The 20305-nt window shown below is 50.5% G+C and overlaps 1 protein-coding gene across 3 annotated transcripts in view; it reads right to left on the reverse strand.

Annotated features, from left to right (window-relative positions):
- The window catches only part of LOC144130278 (uncharacterized), a 73178-nt gene that overhangs the window by 17690 nt on the left and 35183 nt on the right, over positions 1-20305 (reverse strand). The gene's annotated exons all lie outside the window — the stretch shown is intronic.

Consider the following 20305-nt stretch of genomic DNA (forward strand, 5'->3'; position numbering starts at 1 on the left):
GCTCTATCAGAACTTAACTGCACCTGGACTTGAGAGTTCGGAGGAAGTAATTTATTCTTGACATTTTATGGTGTGCACCTGTTGACCGGATGATCAGATTTTTGTGTACGTGTTAGGTCGAGATTTCTCAAAACGGAAGTTTGTGCCCGGGAAGGAAATGGGCTTTCCCTGTGGGTGTTTCAAACTAAGCGGCTTAGCCGATTGTTCTCAGTTACTGCCCAAGCACTACTCATTATCACGTTTACTTCGTTTGAAATTACCACGTCATGCTAACTCCTACTTCTCGCAGCGAAATCGAAGGCAACACAATGGAGGTGGAGTAAACCTCGCCACATTATTCGAGATCAAGTCGCCGAGGCGCTTCAACCTGCGCGCCGTCCTACGCTCTGCACCGTGCCGCTCACGGCTCTTATCTATGCTGATGCTCTTTAGTCTCCGCGAGCCGCGCTATCTGCTCCTATATCTTAAGCTGAAGACGTGCCTTGGCCACTGCCACCCGCCCTTTTGCCTTGCTACGACTCGCTCCTGCGGGCATTTCCCTCTCACTGCCGCTTTGTACCTACCGCGAACCCTTGGACATCTGAGGACCGGCTAATTTCTTTTACATGTGGCCGCTTTGACCACTTTTCACGTCTGTGCCACCTTCGCAGGCGCCTTTAGCTCGGTGACCAGAGCCCGGCTGCCTATGCTCAGGCATCGTCCCCTCCCCGTACACTCCATCAGCATTCGTCGCATTTTTGCCGCAAGTTCTCGCCGGCGCACCGTTCACCCGCTCCGCGTCATCGCTCGCCGATGCGATGCAGTTCTACCTGCCCACTGCCGGAAAACCGCTAGGCGCAGTTACGCAGCAAAGTCTGCTCTTTCGTCGTCCTCCGAAAACTCTGCCTCGTTCCCTCGAAATTGATTCGAACTAACTACTGAAAACATCGCTACCCTGGCGTTTGTTGATACTGGAGCTGCCGTGTCCTTCATTGATGATAGACCACCGTTTGCTTCGAAAAGTTGTCCTGGCGCTTTCTGGCGTTTCCCTGCGCAACACATCGAGGCGCTCAGTACTTATGCGTCCCGAATCACACCAGTTTTATTGTTGAGCGTGCCTATCCTCACGACGTAATTTTAGGGTGAGACAGCTTATCTTGTCATCGAGCTTTGATTTATTGCGCTCGTGCAAAAAATCTAGCTTTCTCTGCTGTGCAACAGCACCGAGTACTGCTAAAATTCTTCAAGCTAAATGTCACGTTACGCACGGTTGCGATATGCCGGCTTCGTTTTTTGTCATTGTTCCTATAACTCGCACCTCTCTTCTTTTGCGTACAGTATTCTTTACACCGGGTTCTCTTTTGGCCTCGCGAAGGTGCCTTTCTCTGCCATTCGCCATCGTTATTGTATAAGAAGCGGCCGCCCCGAACTAGCTATCAGCTGCGACTCTTTCTGCCCACTCTACACTGTGGTGAGTGCGTTGGACACGCCGAGCCGGCTGTTAGGTCTGGGGCTCCAACCCCATAGCAGGCCACCAGTGTTGGGGGATTGCGCTTCGATCCCACCGCTGCCACCAGCTGTTAAGTGTGGGGCTCCAACCCCATAGCAGGCCACCGGTGTTGGGGGATTGCGCTTCGATCCCATGCTGCCACCAGTAAAGTGCGGGGCTCTAACCCCTTAGCAGGCAACCGGTCTTGGGGGATTACGCGTCGATCCCACCGCTGCCACCAGTTGTTAGATGCGTGCCCCTGGTTCGCCTGGGCTGTCTCTCGCCAAGGTCGGTGTCCACGGGTTACGGATCGGGAGACTGCTGTTGTGGGGTGACGAAGAGATGAGATGGTCGTCGAGGTGCAGAAGAGACTGAAAGGGTTTATTTATATTTTTACAAAGTTCGAAAGAGTGAATCGGGAGCTGGCTGATCACCTGCCAAATCGCTGCTTAAATAAGGTCCCCTGTCCCCAGGTCTCTAGTTGGGGAATTTAGTTAATTAAAAATGCGTCCAATCACAATGACGTCGATCACGTGTCAAGCCATAAGGAACCGCCTTCCCGGGCGTCCGCAACAACACCTCGCCACTTCTGGCAAGTTATGGTCCGCGCTGTCTAGGCAGCAGTGATGAATAGCTCGAAGGGGGCCCCAAGCAGCGTCGAAGGTCAGTCACCTGCACTTCACAGCGGTAGCGTGGGAACAAAAGGCTCCCACTGCACTTTGCAGAAGGTTCCACGTAAGGAAAAGCCCTTAGGGTAAGACGAGGTTGTTTTCGAAGCACGATGATTCCGGCGTCGTTGGCTTAGTCAAACACGGCAGCATTTGCCGCGGCTCATTTTCAGCCCCACGCCGCTTACCGCCTCCCCCGCCGTCCCCTCTGGGAGAATGACATCGTTATGTCCCTGGTGGGTCCGGCGTTGAGAACAAACGACAGGTTCCCGAAAGCCGTTCTCAGGCAGCGGAGGGCCGCTTCACCCCGTAAACAGCAGGAGGGGGGGGGGGAAGGTTCCTTGTAGACGGCATCACCTGCATTCGTGGTGCCGCAACAACGTTTACGGCCCTTTTGAAGCTTCTGTCGATTGATGCTTCTCGTGGCTTGAATATTCTTGGCCTGTTGGCGTTCTCCGTAAGGAACAGCTCCTCCGCGGCCAGGACAATCTCGATCGGCCAGTGGTCACAATCACTGGTCGAGAAGAGATGGGAGTTGTAGTGTGTGAGGCCCTTCTTGATCTTCTCTGTGAGCACAGAATAGAGTCCTAAACTTCGTACAACAGAGACATTAGTCGAAACCAGCCACTCAACATGGCGCCACTCCCCAGGCAGTGTACGAAATTCACCCGAGAGCCGCCAGGCTGTTATGCAAACCGACTGCATTGTCGATATAAACGTAAGCACAAAATGTTTTATCTGACGGCAATAATATCGGCTACTAAGATCAGCTTCTATTTCTGCCAAATTTGCTGCCAAGGCCCGATTCGCCGTACACGACTTGAAGAGGGGTGGCAAATTTGGAAGCAAAACTATAATATACAAACAAATTGGCACCTAAATTGTGCCCGAATTTAGGGTCAAGCGAGCGTCCGCGTCTCATCTTATGTCGTCAAAGACCGACTGCCAAGTTGTACAATACGCGGTGACGTGTCAAAGCCTACAAACTTTTGATTAGAAACTCTATTCCTTATCAATCAAAGCTCTGATCCCCTTATACCACCAGGATACCGATAGATTGCTTAAAATTCGGCTCACGGTCAAATTAATCCACTGGCTCTTTTCAAAGAAGATTGAGGCTCGAGTCTAATAATCAACTGTTCGAGTTGAACTCGTAAAGATGCGACTGCGCATCGCAATCCTTACTCCTACCCGTACTGGCGAGAAACTTCTCTTAAACTCAATGAGTCAGTCATACGCCTCGTTACCATCACTCGTACAGAAAGCGGCTACAGCTGTTCTCTACAGAATTCTGTAGCCTCACTTAATTCGCTTAATCTTTGAATACCAAAATCGGCTAGCTAACCCAGCGCCGCTAAGCACAGGTACTCAAATGGGCACAAATACACGTACTTTCATTGCCTCTGCAATGCGTTAGCTACACTGTCGCTAATGAGACAAACGTTTGGTACCTAACTATGGCCCCCCAACAAAACTTGTCTTCCGGTATCTGCTAAAGATACAAAGCGAAACGTGTGCTCAAAATTCAAACACAAAGAAATTTGCTTGCTCGGAACAGTTCTACATAAGCAAACAGCTCATCATCAACTCGGGAAATGTCTTCGCTGAACTCCTGTGAGTGCCCTTATCACTTGGTAGCATCTCAAAGTGACACACGTCCTTTCTAACCCAATCGCACAATAACCTTTATTTAAGTTTTAAGAAAACAGTAACACCTGATCAAATCCAAATATTTAATGTAAAATAAAGTAGCATTTCCTTCCCCGTTTAACACGCACACACAAAAAAAGGGGAATAAAAAAAAACAGCTACTTCGAATTGCTACGCGGGGTGAAACATGGCTCACCACCCCCACGTCGAAAAAATTAGTCTTTCAGCCGCGCCCGCCGGGGTCGCGCTCTGAGTGATTGTACTGCTGTCAACTCGTGATAAAGGGCAACTGAAAAAAGACATTCCTGATTGCTACTGTCATTTCCGCAGCCCCTCGACGCGCTCAAAAGGCCCTGGTAGCCCATGCAGTGCCGATAACCGATTCCGGGCGACGGACCGCGACCAGCGCGAGAAGCAACTTTCTGTTCTCGCCCCAAGCAAGCCCGGCTACCCGTTCGCCCTGCGCGCTTCCTCGAATACAGTGCCTAAAGTGAAGGACCCATTCTTCTCAAGTGTGCGCGCCGAATACACCTGCATGCGTGGTCTCTGTTGCTCGACCCCTGAGCTCGCATGCGCCAGGTGTCCCGCAAACTAGCGGCCTCTGATCTTTCCTGGCTCTTTGCCTTTTTCTTTACCGCCTTTCTGTCAGGTCGGGGTGGTCTGGGTCGTTCCGTAAGCCAGTGCCCTCTGCAAAAACTCGCACCTGTCTTGCTTGCAAGTTGCGCTTTTCTCTTTCTGTTACTGCGGTCACCTTTAGGAGCACCTGCGCGTGCCGCTTGACCAGTAACTGTAGCTGCAAGATTACAAGGCCCAATGCGGGAAGGTTTTTCTTTCCCATCTGCCGCATTTCCATGTGTGCTAACATTGACACCTGTTGGCACAGCTAAGTTTAGGGCTTGATATTTCATCCGTTTTTCTTGATCCTTGCCATCTTCCTGTTTTTATGCCTAGACACTTCCGTTTGCGTCTCCTGATTACAACTAGCTTGATCTAGATTTTCTGCTCGGAGACCGTTATCCAATTGCAAACTGGCCGCTTTGCTTTCGCATTCAGTGTCAGCTCCCCACTGCTGACAGACGTGCCTTCCGCTGCCCCCGAGCTGGGCAGTTCGCTTTGCTGAAGGCAAACCTCCACCGCCCGCTTTTCGGCCTGAGCGCTTACCCCTGAAACGCCCTGCTCCTCTGCAATTGAGCTTTCGTCCCCTGTCTCAGCGTGACTTTCGATACTGCATTTCGACACACTTAAGGCTTCGCAATCTTCATGCAGGCTGTGCGCCATTTCACAATCCTGTTTTACGTCGTCACGTCTGTCCAACTGAAACGATTCGGCCTGACTCGCTCTCCTTGGAGTCTTGCCTCTCGAGATCTCTTCTTCCAGTTTCTTTAGTTCATACTTGAGCCGTAACCTTCTGAGCACCCAATCCTTTTCCTCTGCCGCTAGCCGTTGTTTCTCTACTTTTCTCCGCTCATCTTCCTTTTTATTTCGCTCTGCTTTGAGGAGTTCCCACGCATTGCTAATTGTTACTTCCTCGGCGGTTGTCAAGAGCAATTTGCAAATGTCCCACTTTTTGATCTTAACCCCTGCATCTACACCCAACTCTTCGCACAATGACAGCAAATCTTTCCTCAAGAACTTCATCAGATACATGTTTGCTGCTCCGAGCTTTGACTTTGCTGAACAACTGTTGACGTGAGCTACACACATTCGTCTCACTGATCAACTTCCTTCGATTCCAAGCAGTTCCAAGTTAATAACACAAACATTTGAAGCCTGGCGAATCTCAAGCAAAGTTCAAGCACTCACCCGCAGAAGCAACACCACGCCGCATGGTCGTCCAACCGCTGCCAACAAGTTGTTAGGTGTGGGGCTCCAACCCCATAGCAGGCCACCGGTGTTGGGGGATTGCGCTTCGATCCCGCCACTGCCACCAGTTGGTAAGTGTGGGGCTCCAACCTTATAGCAGGCCACCGGTGTTGGGGGATTACGCGTCGATCCCACCGCTGCCACCAGTTGTTAGATGCGTGCCCCTGGTTCGCCTGGGCTGTCTCTCGCCAAGGTCGGTGTCCACGGGTTACGGATCGGGAGACTGCTGTTGTGGGGTGACGAAGCGATGAGATGGTCGTCGAGGTGCAGGAGAGACTGAAAGGGTTTATTTACATTTTTACATAGTTCAAAAGAGTGAATTGGGAGCTGGCTGATCACCTGCCAGATCTCTGCTTAAATAGGATCTCCTGTCCCCAGGTCTCTAGTTGGGGAATTTATTAATTAAAAATGCGTCCAATCACAGTGACGTCGATCACGTGTCATGACTTCAGGATCCGCCTTCCTGGACGTCCCCAACAACACTCTCGCCACTTCTGGCAAGTTATGGTCCGTGTTGTCCAGGCAGCAGTGATGAATAGCTCGAAGGGGGCCCCAAGCAGCGTCGAAGGTCAGTCACCTGCACTTCACAGCGGTAGCGTGGGAACGAAAGGCTCCCACTGCACATTGCAGAAGGTTCCACGTAAGGAAAAGCCCTTAGGGTAAGACGAGGTGATTTTCGAAGCACGAGGATTCCGGTGTCGTTGGCTTAGTCAAAAACGGCCGCATTTGCCGCGGCTCATTTTCAGCCCCGCGCCGCTTGCCGCCTCACCCGCCGTCCCCTCCGGGCGAATGACGTCGTTATGTCCCGGTGGGTCCGGCGTTGAGAACAAGCGACAGGTTGCCGAAAGCCGTTCTCAGGCAGCGGAGGGCCGTTTCACCCCGTAAAAAGCGAGGGGGAGGGAGAGGAAGGTCCCTAATAGAAGCCACCACCTGCATTCGTGGCGCCGCAACCACGTCTACGGCCCTTTTGAAGCTTCTGTCGATTGATGCTTCTCCTGGCTTGAATATTCTTGGCCTGTTGGCGTTCTCCGTACGCAGCACGGCTCGTCCCGATCACAACGTTTTAGTCTCGTTTCACATATAACAAGAAGTCCAAAATAAAATTATGAAGGAAAGAGGTGTGAAGAAGACGTGGATTAAACGAAGAATAAAGAAGATGAAGAAGAAGCATTCGGTGAGGGGAAGAGAGATGATTGGTGGAGAAGAGAAGAAGACGACGACAAGACTTACGTGTACTAATGCGAAGGCTATAAAGGGGCGAGTGAGAGCGAGAAACGGGGGGGGGGGGAGCAGCAGAGAAGCGGAGGATCCGGCAGGTCAGGGACACATCGGCTGGAAGAGAGCGACGCCAGCTACTGCTCCGGTGAGCTCGCGTTCTACGGCTTCGCATCGTGGACTTCTTGCCGTGCCTGAACCCGTTCCGAGGAGTTTACTGAGGACGCTACCACCTGCTACGACCAGGGGTGTTTGCAGCGCTGTTGCCACCCATCCGGGTGGTGCCCCCAACGCCAACAACACCGGCTTCACCTCCACGGGCGCTTGGACTGGAAGTTTATATGGCGCAGCCAGCGACGCCGCCAGCGATGCCAGCCCAAGTACGTCGAACGCCGCCTCAACGCCGGCTACTGGATCCATACAACGCCGCAGCCGCTCCGAACCAACCCTGAGCACGAACGCCGACCACTAACAGTAGAACGCTAATAATAGGCGCTGGTAGCGGTGTTCCCTGGTCGTGTGTATTGATAGTTTTTGTGTTTTGTGTTAGATTTGTTAGGTGTGTGTGCTGGTGTTTGTGTCAAGTAGGGTGTATTAAATGTGCATCTGTGTGGGTACACCTGTCGCCTAGTTCATTCTTTCGGTCCGAGTGTTATCCGGGGAGATCCATGACAAAGATAAGTGGCGAGCCTGTGCTAGGATTCATTTCATTTTTTCTTTTTGTTTTCTCTCGAGTTTTTCCGATCTCTCGACGGCAGAAAGTATGAATTTGGCAAGAACGTTAGAACTGGCGCTCAAGGTTGGGTTAAGCAAGGAACAGGCGATGCGTCTCGGCGACCAGCAGAAAGAGGAGACAGATAGGCAGAGAGAGGAAAGGGCGCAAGCACGCGCAGACGCTCGCGAAGCAGATGAGAGAGCTCGCGATGCAGATATAAGAGCTCGCGAAGCAGATGAGGGAGCTCGCAAGGCAGAAGAGCGAGAAGAGCAAAGAGCTCGCGAGGCAGAGAGAAGAGCTCGCGAGGCAAAAGAACAGGAGAAATGAAGGATAGAAAGGGAGAAGGAATTTATTTTTCGGAAACAGGCGCATGTCACGGGAGGATATGCGGAGATCACGGACAATAATCAGCGTTCCTTAGCGGGAACAGAATCTCCTAGACAGGCTAGAGTTTGTCCAAGAAAGCTGATGGCTCCTTTCGATGACAAGATAGATGATTTGTATGCATATCTGCAACGATTCGAGCGGATAGCTTTGGAGCAAGGCTGGGAGCGCAGTGAATGGGCCACGGCATTAAGCATGTGTTTAGTCGGAGAGGTACTGAATGTGTTTGGAAGGATGCCTGCTGGTGATTCCATGGACTAGGAGAAAGTCAAGAAGGCACTCCTCCAAAGATTCAGGCTTACGGCAGAGGGTTTTCGTGAGAGATTTCGCACCGCGAAACCTGAGGATTCTGAAACCGGTAAGAAGTTTCCCTGCAGGCTGACCAACTATTTTGATAGGAGGCTTGATATGTCAAACACAGAAAAGAGTTTCGAAGGGGTGCGTGACAAGCTGGTCACAGAGCAATTTTTAGCGTGTTGCAGCTCGAAGCTAGCCCTATTCCTGAAAGAAAGTTGTGTTCGTTGGAAGAGTTTGCCGACACTGCAGACCAATTCCTCGCGGCTCAAGGGCTAAGAAATTTGAGTAAGGCAAAGGAGGGAACCCAAAAGATCCAACAGCCAGATGCGGCAAACCCAAGGGCACATGGCGGTGCATCTAAGGCGCCAGTAAGGTGTTTTTCTCTGCGGCAAGGTGGGGCACCGTGCAACTGACTGTCGGGCTAGTTGCGCTGCCCAAAAAGACAGGCTGTGTGTGAAAGTTGTAAGAGGAGGGCTCATACTCTGGATGAGTACCGATACAGATCGCAGGACCGAGCTGCATGCATTGTCGACTCTAGGGTAGAACTTGTCACGCCACCCGATGTTCCACAGATGAAAGGAGAGCAAACGTTGCTGGAAAATGAGACAGTGAGTGGAACACCCAAGACGAAAGCAGCAACCCCGGTGGTGGTTGGGCAAATAGGGGACCGTCCTATATTGGTGCTTTGAGACAGCGGAGCCAAAACAGTTTTGGTTCAAAGAAGCCTGGTGAAGGACGAGGGTCTTGCAGGGGAAGCGTCGGGCGTCACTCTTGTAGATAGCACAGTAAGGTACCTTCCTGAAGCCAGGATTCTAGTGTCCACGCTATATTATAATGGGCAGGTAGTGGCAAAATGCGTAGCCCGACCAATCTACGAAACATCTTGGGAAACATTACGGGTGCAACAAGTGTCGAAGACCCCGATCCCATGTGGAGGATGCTCGACGTTGAAGAACATCCAAAGGAGGAAAGGCCCGCGACAGCTCAGACGGGTGGAGTCAGTTTCTCGTCGGCAGAGGAGACAAGAGCTCAAGCGACAGCCCGAGCAACGCAGCGTCCGCTCTCTACTCCTGTTACGATGTGCCTGAGCGTAACACCGGGCGAAATTGCAATTGGGGAAAAAGAAGACCTGAGGTTGAAGGCCTGCTTCGAAAGAGTCGGGGAAAAAGTAAAAAGAAAGAAGAGTCGTACGTCCTTCGAATATCAATTTGTAAGCGGTCTTCTGCAGAGGGTGTGCATATTTAGATTAGGAGGGCGGGTCCAACAGCTGGTGTTACCCAGAGATATGCGATAGACCGTGCTACGCTTAGGACATGATGCCATTATGGCTGAACAAGGGTGTTCAAGAAACGGTGTCTAGGATCACCGAGGAGTTTTTTGGCCGGGTGTCCAGAGTGACGTTAAGCGCTTTGTTCACTCATGTGACGTGTGTCAGCGCACAGTTACGAAGGGAAGAGTCGGTCTCGTACCTTTGAGCAATATGCCAGACATCGACCTACCGTTTCAGCGAACTGGCTATTGACATTAAGGGGCCAATCTCTTCAGTATCCGCCAAAGGCAATAGATATGTGCTTACTCTGGTCGACGTGGCCACTCGTTGTCCTGACGCTATTCCACGAGAACTATTGACAGTATCAAAGTGGCGGAGGGTCTTTTGGAAATGTTTTCGCGTTATGGGTTCCCGAGGGAAGTTTTGAGTGACCGGGGCTGGAACTTCACATCGGAACTAATGAAGGGGGTTAACCGCCTTTTGTCAGTAAGGCAGCTACTGACGACGCCTTACCATCCCATGTGTAATGGGCTTTTACAGCGGTTCAACGGCACCCTCAAAAATATGATCAAGAAAATGTGCCAGGAAAGACCTACTGTTTGGGATAGATATCTCCCAGCTCTTTTGTTCGCTTACCGCGAAGTACCACAAACAAGTCTTGGTTTCTCGCCCTTCGATATACTGTATGGGAGAACCATTAGAGGTACACTTACAATACTCAAGGAGCTGTGGGCTAATAAGGAGATTGCATCAGATCTCAAGATAACATACACGTTCGTTCTTGAGTTGCGGGAAAGGTCGAAGGAAACATGCAGGCTTGCACATCAAGGCCCGGAAAAGGCGCGTGGACGCCATAAGGGATTATGAAGGGATTATGAAAAGAAAGCTATTCACAGGAATCTGAATCCGGGCGACTGGGTTCTCGTCCTGCTGCCCACGGATCATAATTAGTTAGTGATGTAGTGGAAGGGACCGTACCTTGTGACGCGGAAGAAAAAGGACCTGGATTATGAGTTATTGATAGATGTCACTAAGAACATTTTCCATGTAAAGATATTGAAGTCCGAAAACAGGGTTCCCTACGGTACGCCCCCAAGGTAGCAAATGCGCTAGTGACCGAGGAGACAGATTATGCTGCCGAGGTGCCCACGTGCAGTGGGAAGAAAAATGCAGGAGGGGTTGAGGTACTAATGAAGCCCAATGTGAATGAAGACTTGCGATCACGGCTCTATTCCAAATCAAGGGGGAGACGTTTTCGGGTGGGCCAGGCAAAACGGAGGTCATATGTTACAAATTAGAGCTCTCTACAGATAGAGCCAACTGAGCACCTCTAAGTACCTCTGGGCTGTATCTTGCTGTTTGTGTGCTAATGTAACTCTGGGATTTACCTTGTTTTTTCTGTTGCTGGTGTTATGTGATTATACAAGGGAGTGTGTTGAGGACACCAACATGTTTATTTAAGGACTCTGTACGGACAACGGCAGTGATGTGTTAGCGTTCTGAAAACGCAGTTTGATGTGCTAAGTTAATGTTGTGCTTTTGGTGTGTGCTGGACATCTGCTGTGTGTTGTGTGCTGGGTCCCGAATCTCTAGCCGGTTGGCTGGATGGCTTGACGATGAGTATGACGTGAGCAGTTTTTCATAGAAAAACCCTTGAGGGAGGGTTCCCTTGTCACATATAAGGAGTCCAAAAGAAAATTATGAAGGAAAGAGGTGTGAAGAAGACGACGTGGATTAACCGAATAATAAAGAAGATGAAGAAGCATTCGGTGAGGTGGAGAGATATAATTGGTGAAGGAGCATTCGGTGAGGTGCAGAGAGATGATTTTTGGAGAAAAGAAGAAGACGACGGACAAGGCTTACGTGTACTAATGCGAAGGCTATAAAAGGGCGAGTGAGAGCGAGGCACGGGGGTGGGGGCGGGGGAAGACCCCACCGGTCGCCTCGCGCGCTGGTAGCTTCGAGTGCAGGAATGTAATATCCGCGTTATCCTCTGGATTGGGCATACGCCCTCTGTTGCATGCGCTTCATCCCGCTCGCCAGTGAACCCCGACGTCCTGTTGCCGTCTGCCTCTAGCGCGGTCTTGTGTTTCCGCTCATGCGGCGGCGCGCCTAGAGAACAACGCAAAGACCCGTGGTTGCAGTCATTCATCGATCTCCTCACCAACTCCTAGCCTTCATCGGCCCCTCGCTCTTCTCGTCGTCAATCGCAGCACTTCGCCCTTCGTGACCGTCTCCTCTACCGATACATGCCAGGTGGCCGTAAGTGGCTGCTTGTCATACCTAGCCACCACCGTAGTGCTATCTGCGCATGTTGCCATTGCAACCCCCAATGTGGCCATGCGGGCATGTTCAATACTAATGAACGGTGTCGAGAGCGCTTATACTGGCGGGGCATGTATACATTCGCAAGGAGGAATGTGCGCTCGAGTGCCGCTCCCAGCGGCGCCTGCCTCCTCACTCACATCCGCCTTCCCCACTACATTCTCTCCCTTCCCCAGAGCGACTATTTGGTCGTGTCGGCATCGATCTGTATGGGCGTCTGCCGTAGACATCGGCGGGAAATTGTTCGATAATCGTGTTCGTCGATAACCCTCACTCGCGGCGCAGAAACCAACGCATGTTCGGCCGCCCCCTTAACCGGTATCGCGTCCCTTCTTCGCCACATCATTTTCGGCAGGGCGCCCACCGTGAACTTCTCAGCGATGAGGGCAAGTCCTTCTTATCTGCAGTTGCTGAAGATCTCCTAAATTAATGTCACACTCTACGGGACCACCAGCACTTGCCACCCTTAAATCAATGGGCTCACGAAGCACTTAATTCCAATCCTATAAACGTATTCAATCACCTGCGATCCCTCCAATTGTGTCCAGATTTTGCGATTTATTACATTAACCGAAAACACTGCTGCTCAAAAATCCACCTGATTCACTCAATTGTTTACCCTGTACGGTCGGAAGAATCCCGCTAGCTGGCGCGTTATTTTACTTCGGAAGAGCAGGACCACAAGAAAGCCCGCACTGACAACAGTCACACTGCCCACACTTTTATTTCTTCCCGGTGCTCACATCTGGCGTTGGGTAGCTTCGATGCCTGCGGGATTGTCCAGCAAGCTGGTTGCCAAATATCTCGGGCCCTATGATTTCATCCTACAGACTTCTCCTGTTGACTAGCTCGCTGAACGCTGAGCCCACTCCAGCGACCTTCGCAGCTGTGGCCTCGAAATCGTCCACGTCGACCGCCTGAAGTCATATTATGGCCGCGCGAACCTTCCGTAGCCTTGAGTCGCCAAGTTGGCTCCTCTTTTCCTGAAGGGGTCGGATTGTAGTGGAGAAGAAGTTGAGTCGAACGGCTAGAGGCAGACGAACAGAGAAAATGTGGCTGCCCGGCAGGCTACGAGTCGTCAAACCAGTAAACCACAGCACCGTTTCTGACTGCTGCCAGACTCTTAATTCTCCTCGTACCGTTGGTCAATGTTCCTCCGGCGATTGTAAGCAGATCAAGAAACGCATTTAATCCAATGCGGTTAAAGAAATTCCAAAAAAGGAAGATTTAAGTAGCAATTAGCAACATAAGTGCATCAAGACTTGTACCAAAACGCGCTGTTGGAGTAAGAAAGCCTCTCATCTCCTTAGCACTCAAACGTGGTTACAAGGGGAAGGACCTGTTTCTTTACCTTGGAACGCGGAGGTCCTAAGATGGCTTGATTTGCATAAATTTGACCCTCGTCATCAAGCCGTTCTAGCTGGGCTTGCTCTGCTTGGTGCAAGATTGCGCTCGCTACCAGAACAGCCAACTAATCTAGCGTTGACGGCCTCTTGGGTTGGCAGCTCGCAATGACTTCACGATAACTACCTGTCTGGTCAGTAACTCAGTATTAAGATTATTTGGCTAGGGATATAGAAACTCCGAGACCTATTCAAGAACCCTGATCGCATATGTGCAAAGTATGCTTTCTTCTAGTGCTTCTCAAGCTCACACGTTCCTGACATGTAGATATCGATATATATATAGAATAAGTGACTTGTCTTTTCCTCCCATCCGAAACCTGAGCCTCGTCGTCAGCACGTAGCAACATCCTTTTGATACGTGATCCGTGGATCTCGGGCTGGCTGAGAAACCGAGGCTAACCGAGGACCCACCACTAATACTGCTATGTGGGCATAGAAACTTTGTTGCTAAAAAATTTGTCTTTGTCCGGACTGCGAACTAGGGACGACCACCTGTCAGCGCTGTCGCGTTGCCATGTAGATTACAAAATTCACCCCTGATTGAAACGGACATTGGCAGAACAGGTGGCCAGACTCACAACGCTGGGTTTTATTGCAGCAGTGTTTGCAGCAGTTGCTCAAAAGATATCAAAATAATTTAAACTTATATGCAAGTACCATTAAAAAAACGATAGACGTTAAATATACAATTATTTTATCATTTCTGAATAAAACAGAAGGTTTTTTTAGCCGCGCCACTGTTTATTCTGCGCGATATAATAGCGCGTTCAGCCGCTTTGGTGCCGAAGTTTCACTTTAACAAAATACCGTAAAAACTTCGGAGTGTTTTTCATCTGGCAGCCTATACTGCAGACCTTAACATATTAAATCGAAGACAGCTCCATTCAGTGAGCGGTACAGCTGCCTGGCTTGCTCTGCGTACGGTAATATATCGTAGGTGTGAACGCCGCACGGTGTTCTAAACATGGCCAGACATCGCGAGGAGAAGGGGGCTATTGAACCATCTCACCGCCCTCGAAATGCAGCCGGCGCAGGCAGAGGTGCAATGCTCGGTTACCGAGCTGGAGCACTTATGTTCAAATGTGGCCTAGGTAGCATTGCGATAAACGCAAAACAACGAAAATGGCGACCGTTTCTTGCACGATGTTAGAGCATATAGTGATCCCTGCATGTTTGAAATTATTCCGAAGCCCTTCAGTATAGCACATCAATTTCACATTCTTTATTTTCTCCCTCGTTCATCCCTTCCTACACGGTGTGGTTCAGTTGTGCGCTTAAAAGTGAAAGAGTAACTGCCCGTTTACGTTCAACGGAAACAACACGGCCACTTCATGGTAAGCACCCGAATACCACAGCCAGCAGTCCACCTCTTGGGGTGCCGGAGATGGTTCGATTGACAGAAATCTGGTTTGGCCTCATACGGTGTACTCCCGTGGTGGCTCAATGGTTAGAGCCCTCTGGTACTGAGCCAGAGTTCCTAGGTTTGAGCCCGGCAGCATCGACCGAGTTTCGATGAAGGCGAAACGGAAAATGCGCCCGTGGGCTGTGCGATGTCAGTGAATGTTAAAGATCGAAATTATTCCAGAGGCCTCCACTACGGCACGTCTTTCATCATTTCTGCTCTTGCTCCCACCGTTATTCCTTCACATACTCCGCTGTTCTGGTGTTCCTCGAGGTATAATATAGATGCCGCTTTATTTTCTTTCCTCAAAAACCAATCTGGCTAATGTAACAATACCGCCAGAATTCACAAAAAATTAGGCGCGGACAATGAAGACTGCTAACGTTTGAAAATGCAAAGTAATTACTTTCTGTGTGTGCACTGTTTACGCGTAACTTTTTCACATGCATTAAAGCTGTTTTTCTTCATGACTGGTTCTTTGTTGGGGAAAGGAAATGGCTCAGCATCTGTCTCACATCTCGGCGGACACCTGAACAGCGCCGTAAAGGAGAGGATAAACAAGGGGCAGAGAGAAGAAAGGAAGAAAGAGGTGCCGTAATGCAGATATGAATCTAGTGGAACCGAGCGCAGCCCTCTTCTCACGACTGGCGGCAATTTTCACCTGTCGTGCTTCTTGGGCGACGGCGTATTTGTGTGGACGACCTCGTTTAATTTCCACTGGTGCCGATGCAGAAGCTGTAGACACTGATGTTTCATTTTCATTGCACCATCAACCGCGCAACCGGCATCAATAGACCCTTTAATTGGCTTACGCATCGCCCACTGAACTGCGTTGGCTGTAAATAGCGCAAACACGAAACCTTTAGTTTGTCGTGCTGTAGGGTCACTAGGAGTACGTTTTAACAGTGACGCCATCTAGTCACAAGATGTCAAAGCATATCAACACTGGTTTGAGGAAATGTTTGCGCTAATTCTTCATAACAAGGGTGGGTGCATTGCGAGCCTTTTTGTCCAAAGAAGAAAAACTATTCAACTAGAAGTAAACATCGCAACGTACTTAAAACTAGAGTACCGCTTTGCCAGGTGCGGTTGTTACGAGGAAAAAAACAATTCATCTAGTTAGGCCTAAGAGCTTGAAAGATTTGCCCAATTATCTGAAAAAAAGGGGCAAGTTGTAGCCTACACCTCTACGCGTGGGCGAGAGTGTACGTAATGAAAGCTAACCGCGGCCATTAGAGCGAGCTATCGATGCGCAAAACGCCAGCTGCAACATATTACCAAACGGGCGAGCAGAGCGCCTCCATCTGATCAACGCTTCCCGTACTGTGCTCGTAGCGTGCACACGCTGTTTCCAGCGTGCGTGCGTTTGCAAGTTGCGGTGAGATATGTAGCGGTCTGCGCATTCACTTTCGTTACCCGCAGAGTCGCTGCGTACGCTAGCTCTCTCCTTACGCCCAGCAAAAGCTTCCAATGAAATCCGCGACGAAGTGGCGCGGCACAGGCAGCGCGCTGTACTGTCGGCACCGTTTCCTATGGCGCGATGCATGACAGTACTCTTACACACAACGACACGTGCATGACAGCACCCTGAACGATGTGCGACCGAACGGTTGCATCGCGCGTATCTCGCCACCCGGGACTCTATGCGACCGACCACCTACACGCGCGCGCACGTATGACGCCACAGGGAGAGCCTTAAGACGAACGGCAGACTATAACTTACTGAAATGGATTGAATGTTTTCTACTTAATCGCTCACAATTTGTTTTTGCTAACGGTTGTAACTTCAGTTTTACGAGGTGTCTTCCGGAGCCCTACAAGGTTGATTTCTTGGACCTCTACTGCTTCTAGTTTACAATAATGAGCTCCCCTCTCTTGTGAACTCTGATAGTCATCCATTCGCTGGTGAGTGCGTCATGTTTAGATCAATAACCAACGCTCACGACATTACAATACTGCAGTCAGACCTCAACGCAATAGGGAACTCGTGCAAAATTGGTTAATGCAGCTAATTATAAAAAAATAAAGTCGTGCGTGTATATAGAAAAACTTACGCCCAACCTCATTACTAAATCGATAACTTTTCGTTGGAATCAGTCTCATCATATAAACACCTCGGCGTTTACATTATTTCTAGTCTTAACTGATCTCTTCAGGCCGAGAACATCATTAAACATGCTAATCGTATGCTAGGCTACTTACGTCGCAATTTCTTTAATGTTCCTTGGAATTTTAAACTGTTGCTTAAAAAACACTAATGAAGAAGAAGAAGTGTGTCCCTGCTAAAGTGACCGCACATCGCACTTCAGAAAACCTCGCCATCCACGTAAATATGTGCCCTATTTGAAGACAACTGTATCCTCGCCTTCTGAAGAAGCTCCGGACGTCCTCCCACTGAGGGCTCCTGGGTACCATGCATGAGTGCAGCTCAGCTCGGCACTACGCTAGGCTTAGTACCTCCGCTGCCACGCTGGCGGAGGTAGCTCTGCCGGCGTCTCTCGTGGCAGCACCTGCCACGCAGTCGACACCTGATCCGCGGCGCCAGGTCCAGCTTTGTGCTCCCGGTTCATCGGCAGATGCACCCCTCCTGCCTTCCCGAAATGCCGGACTGCTCGTGATATATCTGCCACCAGGGCACATGGCCATCAACTCTACACCACCAGATGGTCTTCAAACCACACGGCATGATGAACAGCGCATTCCAATGGACTTATCGGCACCTCTACCCATGCAAAACTGCCCTCGTGCAACCCACAAGCGTTCCTCAAACGACAGCCAACCATTCCATCTTCGGCAAGTGATGGCTCCCAAGGCAAGCGCACTTGTCTTTCGATCGAGAACAAGGTGGAGCCTACACCCGGATTTGTCTTCTTACAAAGTGAATATTAAATCACTGGCCATCAAAAGCCTCACGGATATACCGAACAAGATTTTACAAGCTAACTTGGACGCGTGCCTCGGAACCAAAGGTTTTCGAGGCTTCACAGCCAGGACAAAGTTCAACACCATTGCAGTGTGGCTTCCGACTCTGACTGCAGTAGAACGGCTGCAGACGCTCACCAGTATTTCACTGACAAGCGAAACCTCAGTGCCAGTACAAGTGTGTTTAGTTGTGGGCTCCGACTTGCAGCGCTGCGTCGTCTACAACGTCGATATCACTGAGGATCAAACTGCACTCCAGCGTGACTTGTACTGTCCCACGCACCGTGCCATCCAGGCCTGATGCATGGGAAACGGTCACTCTTGCATAGTAACCTTGCAAGGCCCTCTGACACTACTAGCCTGTCTGTACTATTATGGCTGTATTTTACGGCCTCGGCAATATAAACCGAGTGCGGTATATTTCTATAACTGCTAGCGTACTGGACATATGCGCAAATCCTGCCCCTTCACTGCTTCCGGTGAAAGTACATCCGAAGGGAAAGTGGCTAATCGATGCGGCCTTTGTAAATCCGGCGACCACGAGATAACATCTCCAAGCTGTCCGACAAAACAAAAGGCAACACAACAGGGTCGTCGTCGAATGACTAAGCATTGGACAATACAAGACAATATAACTTCGTTGCAGACATCGAATCGGTTCGCAGCTCTCCAGTGGGATGACGACGAGTGGCCGGAGCTCTCTGAGCAGATCTCGCATGATCCTTCAGCTCAGCAGCCTTCTAACGATACTGTGCGAAAAGATCGCCTCCGAAAACAGCCAACAAAGCATGCAGTGTGCCTGAATTACCGCAGGACGTAATGGCCGCAGTCGACGAACAAATCGCAAGTCTTTCAGCGGAGGTCACCAAGCTCCGGAAACACCTGAGCTGCTCGCTCGACCATAGACAGGCAGCGGAATCAACCACCACATCTATCAATGGCTCAGAAATAGCGCCTTCCTGCCGCCCACCAGTGTCATTTTCTGCTGCCTCTTCCCAGATTGCCGCTATGCCACTGGACAACTCTGCGACTTCTTTGCGCCGGTTTATGGTCAACCAGTTGCCCAACCTTACGTCAGTGATCCTACAGCTCTTGGGCTAGTAACTAGAAATGGCAATTTCCAGTCGTGCTGGTGTGCTGCAGTGGAACGTCCGAGGCATTTCTAAGAAGGCGGGAGAGCTCAAGACCCGACTACAAATTCACGGGCTCCAGGTGTGGTCCATGCTGCTACAGGAAACAAACGCCTTGCCCTCGATTCCAGGCTTCAGTGCTTACATGTCTCCTTCAATGATAGACCGTCGTGTACAAACTGCTGCCCCCCCCCCCCCCCCCCCGGGAAAGGCGTCGATGTATGTGGACTCACGCTCTCCGCATGTACGCCTTGCTCTCGAAAACTGGTGCACGTCGTGTCAAGAGGTAGTGGTAGTGGCTGCGAAACTTAACAAGTGAACCGTTGTGGTCGTTTCATTTTACGTTCGACCAGCCGGTGGTGCTTCCTCCCGTATTAATCTTGGGTGGTTAACGAGTGTCCATAGGCAGTATCCCGGGTGTCCGATTTTAGTCGGAGGCGACTTTAACGCCCCTCATCAGGATTGCGGGTACCCCACTTCAAGCCTTCGTGGCAGGCGTGTGAGGGACGCCTTCACGGATGCCCAATTTGTGCTGTTCAACCATCCTGGGACAACAACACAGCCAGTGCGTCAAACTCGCAGTGCTTCCATTGCTCCAGACTTGACGTAGTGGTCGGGTCCGGGTACTCCTTCCTGGCACATGGAGCCAGACTGCAGGGGAAGTGATCATCACCCTATCATCATCAGTCTTCACACCTTACATTTCCGACCTTTAATTTACAAATGTTCTGTGATCAACTGGGACAGTTTTCGCTCCTGTATGGACAATCTGTCCTCAGATTCTTCGCCAATACATGTTGAGCGCATACAAACAGCGCTCAACAGTGCTACAAACACCACCTGAACTGATGTTGGTCGACCGGCACCAGACCTCGGCCTTCTTAACTTGTGGGCGGCATGCCGTCTAGCCGAGCTGGCTGCTACGAGAGACCCTACTTCGTCGCACGCACGTATGCGATTGCACTATCTTAAAGCTAAGGCACGCAAATATGAACGCGACCTCTCTCGGCGGCAGTGGCATGCCTGGTGCGAACAATTTTCTGCAAAATCCTCGAATGCCTCTCTCTTGCGAACATTCCGTACAATGGAACGTGGTCGCCGTTCGACTGACGCAGCGGCAACCGCATGCTTCGCGGCTAACTTGCCGCCAGATCATTTCGCCAAAGAAGCAGTGCGAAAGTTTTTCCCGAAACACGATGATGTGCCTTCTTCATCCGCTAGTTTAAATATGGCAGGCATCCCAGCGCATGTATATCAAATGCCGTCTGATGTCGACATAGATAGAACTGCGTTTCCATTCTCTATCCCTGAGTTCCTGGCTGCAATAGATGGTGCGAAACGGAAAACAGCGCCCGGCCCGGACAATATTCAGTACGAGATGTACAAGAACTTGAGTTGCGCTGCACTCCCTCAACTACTTGACACCATAAACAAAGTATTGTTGGATGGCGTATTGCCCGAGAGCTGGAAATCCGCTGTCTTGATTCCTATCCGGAAACAAGGAAAGCCTTCGACAGAGCTTGCCATCTTGCGACCTATCTCCTTAACTCGTACGCTGTGCAAGCTGGCGGAAAAAATGCTAGCCAGACG

This window comes from Amblyomma americanum, chromosome 4 (genome assembly GCF_052857255.1).
Source record: "Amblyomma americanum isolate KBUSLIRL-KWMA chromosome 4, ASM5285725v1, whole genome shotgun sequence".
Taxonomy (NCBI): domain Eukaryota; kingdom Metazoa; phylum Arthropoda; class Arachnida; order Ixodida; family Ixodidae; genus Amblyomma; species Amblyomma americanum.